At 29.9% G+C, this 7143-nt stretch overlaps 1 long non-coding RNA gene across 1 annotated transcript in view; it reads right to left on the bottom strand.

The window, feature by feature from the left end:
- Positions 1–3604: 3604 nt before the first annotated feature.
- LOC138173423 (uncharacterized) overlaps positions 3605–7143 on the bottom strand; it is a 179981-nt gene continuing 176442 nt past the window's right edge. The window contains exons 2-3 of the long non-coding RNA XR_011171385.1: positions 5873–5908; positions 3605–5365 (exon numbers count right to left, since the gene is read on the bottom strand). This is a non-coding gene — a long non-coding RNA (uncharacterized lncRNA). The remainder of the gene's footprint in view (positions 5366–5872; positions 5909–7143) is intronic.

Below are 7143 nucleotides of genomic sequence, written 5' to 3'. Positions count from 1 at the left end.
ATCAATTGGGGAATGACTTGTATTCTTGCAGATTTGACAAAGTTCTTTATAAATTTAAGATATGAAACTTTTATCTGAGAAAAAAAAATCTGTCTACAAAATTTTACCCCACTTTTTTCTTTTCCTTCTTATCTTGGCTACATTGATTTTATTTGTGCAAAAACCTTTTAATTTAATTTAATTGAAATTATCAATTTCACACATCACACTTCTCTCTATCTCTTATTTCTTCATAAACTTTTCACATACCCATAAGACTGATAGATAATATATTCCATGTTCCTCAAATTTCAATATGTCTCTTTATAATTAGGTCATGTATCCATGTTGACATTATCTTGATAAATGGTGTAAGATATTGGTCTATGCCCAAATTCTGTCATATTGCTTTCTAGTTTTCCCAACAATTTTTACCAAATAATGAATGATCCCAAAATCTTGAGTCCCTACACTTGTCAAGCACAAAGTTACTATTTTTATTTGTTGCTGTAAATTTTATATCTACTTCATTCCAAATATATAACTTTATGTTCTATGTAGCTGCCTTTCTATTACTTAGCCAGTATCAGATACTTTTGATAATTACTGCCTTGTAATAAAGTTTAAATTGTGCTACTAAGTCTCTTTCCTTTACAATTTTTTAATCAGTTTTGTTGATGTTCTTGACCTTTTTTCTCCAAAATGATTTTTTTGTTATTTTTTCCTAATTCATTAAAATATTTTTTGGTAATTCTATTAGAATGACATTGAATGTATGAATTAGTTTGGATAAAATTGTCATTTTTATTATATTGGCCCTGCCTATCCCTGAATAATTAATATTTCTCCAATTATTTAAAATTTGTTTTATTTGTATAAAAATTATAATTTATAAAATTGTCAAAAAATATAATTTTTTTCATATAGTTCCTGGGTGTGTTTTGATAGGCGACCTCCTAGGATATTTTATACTGTCTAGAGTTATTATGAATGAAGTATCTCTTGCTATTTCTTCATGTATTGTTTTCTTTGTGATATATAGGAATGCTGATGTTTTATGTGGATTTGCTTTTTATCCCACTACATTCCTAAAATTATTAATTATTTCAAGTAACTTTTTATCTGAATCTTTGGGAATTTCCAAGTATATATAATCATGTCATCTGAAATAAAAGAGATAATTTTATTATCTCATTCTCTATTCTGATTCCTTCTATTTCTTTTTTTTTTCACTTTTCTTATTGCTATTGATAATATTTCCAATAGAATATTGAATAACATTGGAGACAATGGACATCCTTCTTTCACACTTGATGCTACTGTGGAGATTTCCACCTTAGCCCCATTGCAACTGATGCTTGCTGATAATTTTAGGCAAATGCATTTTATCAATTTAAAGAAATATCCATCTATACCTATACTTTCAAATGTTTTGATAGAAATGAATGTTTCACTTTAACAAAAGCTTTTCTGCATCTCTTGATAAGATCATATGATTTTGATACATTTATTATTGATATACTAAATTATGTTAATAGTTTTACATAGGTTAAACCATCTTTGTGTTCCTAACATATTTTCCACTTGGTCATAATGTATAATCTTTGAAGTATATTGTCGTAATCTTTTAGCTAGTATTTTATTCAAGACTTTTGTATCCACATTCATTAATACAACTGGTCTGTTATATTCTCTCTACATTTTTACTCTTCCTGGTAGGTATTAGTATAATTTTTTTCATAAAATGAATTTGGTAGGATCACTTTTTTTGTCTATCATGCAAAATAATTTGTTTAATACTGAAATTAGTTTGTCTTTAAATGTTTGATAGAATTCACTTGTAATCCCATCTGGTTCAGCCACTTTTTTCTTAGGAAACTCATGTATGATGTGTTATATTATTTTTTTTTCTAAATAAGTTTATTTAGATATTTTATTTCCTTGTCTGCTTATCAAGCTAATTTATATTTTTGTAAATATTTTTCCATTTCACCTAAATTTTTTAAGTTTATTGGCATACAATTGGGTAAAATAACTTATTAGAATTGTATTAATTTCATTTTCATCAGTGGTATATTCACCCTTTTCATTTTTAATATGTGTGATTTGTTTCTCTTGTCTCTTTTAGATCAAATTAACCAATGGTTTGGTTTTTGTTTTTAAAATTTTTTTTGCCTCCAATTCCCCCTTTTTTTTGCTTTTTGGAGGGCAATTGGTGTTAAGTGACTTGCCCAAAGTCACACAGCTAGTAAGTCTGCCAAATATCTGATGCCTCATTTGAAATCAGGTCCTCCTGTCTCCAGCACCAGTGCTCTATTCATTTCACCACTTAGCCACCCCCTCCAATTCTCATTTTTATTTATTAATTCAATGGATTTTTACTTTCAATTTTATTAATCTCACCTTTAATTTTTTGTGATTTATTAATTAGTGTTTGATTGAGGATTTTTAGCTTATTTTATCTAGTTTTTTGCACCTCCCAATTGATTGGTCTGCTCTTTATTTTATTCATTCATGTAAGCACTTAGAGATATATGTTTTTCTCTGATCACTGCTTTTGCTGTATCTCATATATTTTCATATGTTGTCTTTTATTGTCATTCTCTTCAATGAAATTATTGATTGTTTCCATGATTTGCTCTTTAATGCACTCATTCTTTAAGATTAAGCTAGTTGCTCAATTTCCAATTAGTTTTTAATCTATGTTTCTGTGGTCCCTTATTAAATATAATTTTTATTTCATTGTGATCTGAAAATGATACTTTAAATATTTTTCCTTTTCAGTTTTTAATTATAAATTTTTGGGTACTAATATAAAATCACTTTTTATAATAGTACTATGAACTGCTTAGAAAGAAGGTATATTACTATCTATTTCCATTCACTTCTCTCCAGATATCTACATATCTAGCTTAGCTAAAATTCTATTCACTTTCTTGATTTTTTTCTTATTTATTTAATTTATCTAATTTTGAGAGGAGAAGATTAAAGTTCCTCAGTATTACAGGACTGCTATCTATTTCTATCTGTAATTCATTTAACTTTTCTTTTACAAATTTAGATATTATACTATTTGGTTCATATAGGTTCAGTTTTGATGTACTTCTTTGTCTATGGTGCCTTTTAGTAGTATATAGTTTTCTTCCTTATCTATTTTGATTAGGTCTAATTTTGCTTTTGTTTTGTCTGACATTAGAATTGCTTCCCTTGTTCTTTTTTTTTACTTCAGCTGAAGCATAATAAATTCTACTGCAGTCTTTTACCTTTACCCTGTGTGTATGTCACCCTGTTTCAAGTGTGTTTCTTGTAAACAACATGTTGTTGGATTCTGATTTTAATCCATTCTGCTATCCACTTCTGTTTTATGGGAGAGTTCATCTTATTCACATTTACAGTTATGATTAATTTTTAGTTAGTGTCTTTTTCTCTATCCCATTTCCAACCCCTGTGTATTCCTTTATTTTTCACTTCTCCCTTTCCCTCCTCAAAAGAGTTTTGCTTTTGACCACCACTTCCCTAAATCTTCCCTCCCTTCTATCAGTCCCCCTCCCTTTTATTTCCCTTTTCCCTTATTACTTCTTCCCTCACTGCTAATCACCTTATGCCTTTTCTTTTCCCTTTTCAACTCCTACTGCCTGTAGGCCAAGTTATATTTCTATACTAAATTGAATATATTATTCCTTCTTTGTATCAAATCCAATGAAAGTAAAGTTCAAATAGTACTTAGCTCCCTCCCTTCATTCCCTCTATTATATGTTTTTGTACCTCTTTATATGATATAATTTACTCTTTTCTACCTCCTCCTTTTCTATTCTCCTATTAAATCACTTTGAACATATTAATTAGAATTTTTTATCACAGTTAATTTATACTCACACCCTCTATACATATCCCTTTTAAATGTGGTAATAAAGACTCAGTTCTCAAAATTTACAAGTATTATCATCACATGTAGTAATCTAAATAGTTTGCTCTAATTGAATAATGTTTTTTTTTCATTTTTTTCTCCTCTTTACTTTTTATGCCTCTTTTGAGTCTTATATTTGAAGAGCAAATTTTCTGTTGAGCCCTGGCCTTTTCATTAGGAAGGTCTGGAGGTCCCTTATTTCATTGAATGACCATCTTCTTGACTAAAAAGTCATGGGTAGTTGATCCTTGGTTGTAGTTTAAGCTCCTTTGCCTTATGGAATATCATATTCTAATCCCTCTGATCTTTTCATGTAGAGGCTGCAAGGTCCTGTGTAATCCTGACTGTATTTCCATGATATTTGAATTGTTTCTTTCTGATTCCTTGCAGTATTTTCTCCTTGAACTGATAATTCTGGAAATTAGCTAAAATATTCCTTAGTGTTTTCAATTTAGGATCTGTTTCAGGAGGTGATTGGTTGTGTCCTTTGATGACAATTTTGGCCTCTGGTTCGAGTGGCAGTTTTCCTTGATGATTTCTTGGAAGATACTGTCTAGATTCTTTTTTCCCTCGTGACTTTCCAGTAGACCAATAATTCTTTGATTATCACTCCTGGATATATTTTCCAGGTCAGTTGTTTCTCCAAGGAGATATTTCACCTTTTCTTCTATTTTTTCATTCTTTATATTTTGTTTGAGTTATTCTTAATGCCTCACAGAGTCATTAGTTTTTACTTGCCCAATTCTAATTTTTAAAGAATTGTTTTCTTCATTTGGTTTTTGTACCTCCTTTTCTATTTGGCCAATATCGCTTTCTAAGAAGTTATTTTCTCCAGTTAGTTTCTGTACCTCCTTATCAATTTGGCCAGTTTTAATTTTTAAGGAGTTGTTCTCTTCAGTGATTTTTCCCCACTTTGTTAATTATATTTTGAAAGTAATTGAGAGGGTGGAACAAATACTGTGGACTGAAAGCAGAAACTCATATGAACTCATGAATGAAAACCTTCAATAACCCTTAAAAAGTGAAACTGGTTGGATTTCATAGTGGCAGAACGATTGAGAGATGGAGCAGATTTCCAGCCCAGGAAACAGCAGATGGGCAGGATTTGATGTACTCTGTAGGGGGAGTACAGAGTGAACAGTGCATGGCCTGCAATAGCATAGACCTGACCACAGCAGAGCCACTATAAAATCCACAGTCTGGATGTTTAAAAAATCACCTACATAAACTTCCAGGAGCCAAGATGGCAGAGTAAACTGTAGCTGTTCTAATCCCTCTCTCTGACCCAGAAAAACTCATACAATATTACCCCAGGGTAAAATTTTGAAGTATTAGAATAAGCTGGAGGCTTGGGAGTCCTAGAGGAAGAACATGGTTGTGGCTGTGCTGAGGCTAAAATGTAGGATGGGATGCATCACATCAAGCCCCATCTCAACCGGCCAGTGGGAGATCCTGAATTTGGGCATGCAACTGAAAAATCTAGAAAAAGAACAAATTGAAAATCCCCAATTAAATACTAAATTAGAAATACTGAAAACTATAGAAGAGATTAATAAAATTGAAATTAAGGAAGCTATTGAACTAATAAATAAAACTAAGAGCTGGTTTTATTGAAAAAAGCACCAACAAACTTGATAAAACATTAAATTTAATTTAAAAAAAAATAAAGAAAAATACCAAGTAACCAGTATTAAAAAGGAAAATAGTGAATTATATTGCTCAATTATATGCCCATAAATTTGAAAATCTTAGTGAAATGGGTGAATATTTACAAAAATGTAAATTGCCCAGATTAATTGAAGAGGAAGAAAAATACTTAAGTAACCCCATCTCAGAAAAAGAAATTGAACAAGACTTCAATGAACTTCTAGGAAAAAACCTCCAGGGCCAGATGGATTTACAAGCGAATTCTATGAAACATTTAAAGAACAATTAATTCTAGTACTTTCGAGACTATTTGGGAAAACTGGAGAAGAAGAGTCTTACCAAATTCTTCTTATGACACAAACATGGTACTGATACCTACATCAAAAAGCCAAAACACAGAAAGAAAATTATTGACCAATTTTCCTAATGAATATAGATGGAAAATTTTAAATAAAATATTAGCAAAAAGATTACAGCAACTTATCACAAAAATAATACACTTTGATCAGGTAGGATTTATTCTAAAAATATAAGACTGGTTCAATATTAAGAAAACTATCAGTATAATCAATTACATTAATTATAAAACCAGTGATAATTTAATAACTAGTAGATAAGATAATCATTTACAAAATTATCTTAATTGATAAAATAATGATAAAAAGATAAAACAATGATAAAGTGATAAAAGATAAAATGATAAAAGACTAAAATTATCTGATTTGATAAAATAAATTTGATGATTTGATAACTAGTAGATAAGATAATCATTACCCATATGATTATGTTAATAGATGCCTAAAAAGCTTTTGACAAAATACAATGCCCATTCTTATTAAAAATACTGGAGAGGATAGGAATAAATGAAGTCTTCTTTAAAATAATAAGTAACATCTATCTAAAATCATCAGTAAATTTTATATGTTATGGGGATAAGCTAGAAGCATTTCCAATATAATTTTGTATGAGAAAAAGATGTCCACTATCACCTCTGTTATTCAATTTGGTACTAGAAATGTTAGTAATATCAATAAGAGAAGAAACAGAAACTGAAGGAATTTGATTAGGCAAAGATGAGTAAGTTATCACTCTTTGCATGATATGATAAATATTTAGAGAATCAAGTAAAACAAACTACTTGATATAAATAATTTTAGCAAGATTGCAGGATATAAAATAAAGTCACATAAATCATCAGCATTCCTATATATTTATAATGAAGTCCAACAGCAAGAAAGAGAAAATCCATTTAAAGTTACTGTAGAACTTATAAAATATTTGAGAGTCTACCTACCAAAACAAACCCAAGAACTACATGAACACAATTACAAAACACTTTTTTTTCAAATGCCTTATTAACTTCTCATTTACATCATTCATTTCTGCCAGATTTTGAGTTACAAATTTTCTCCCCATTTTTCCCCTACCCACCACCCCAAATTAGCAGTCCCACAGGATATCCCCTCCTCCAATCTGCTCTCTCCCATACCCCTTTTGACTTTTCCAGGGAATCTCTATGCCCCAGTGCCTGTATATTTTATTTCCCGATTACATGTAAAATAGTATTAATAATAGTGTGTGTATATATATGTGTGTGTATATATATATGT

The sequence above is a fragment of the Petaurus breviceps genome, unplaced genomic scaffold, assembly GCF_028583685.1.
Source record: "Petaurus breviceps papuanus isolate PSGF00001 unplaced genomic scaffold, PetGlider_PUasm1.0 582, whole genome shotgun sequence".
NCBI lineage: Eukaryota > Metazoa > Chordata > Mammalia > Diprotodontia > Petauridae > Petaurus > Petaurus breviceps.
The sequence above is the reverse complement of the archived record's forward strand: the minus strand, read 5'-3'. Positions and strand labels throughout refer to the sequence as shown.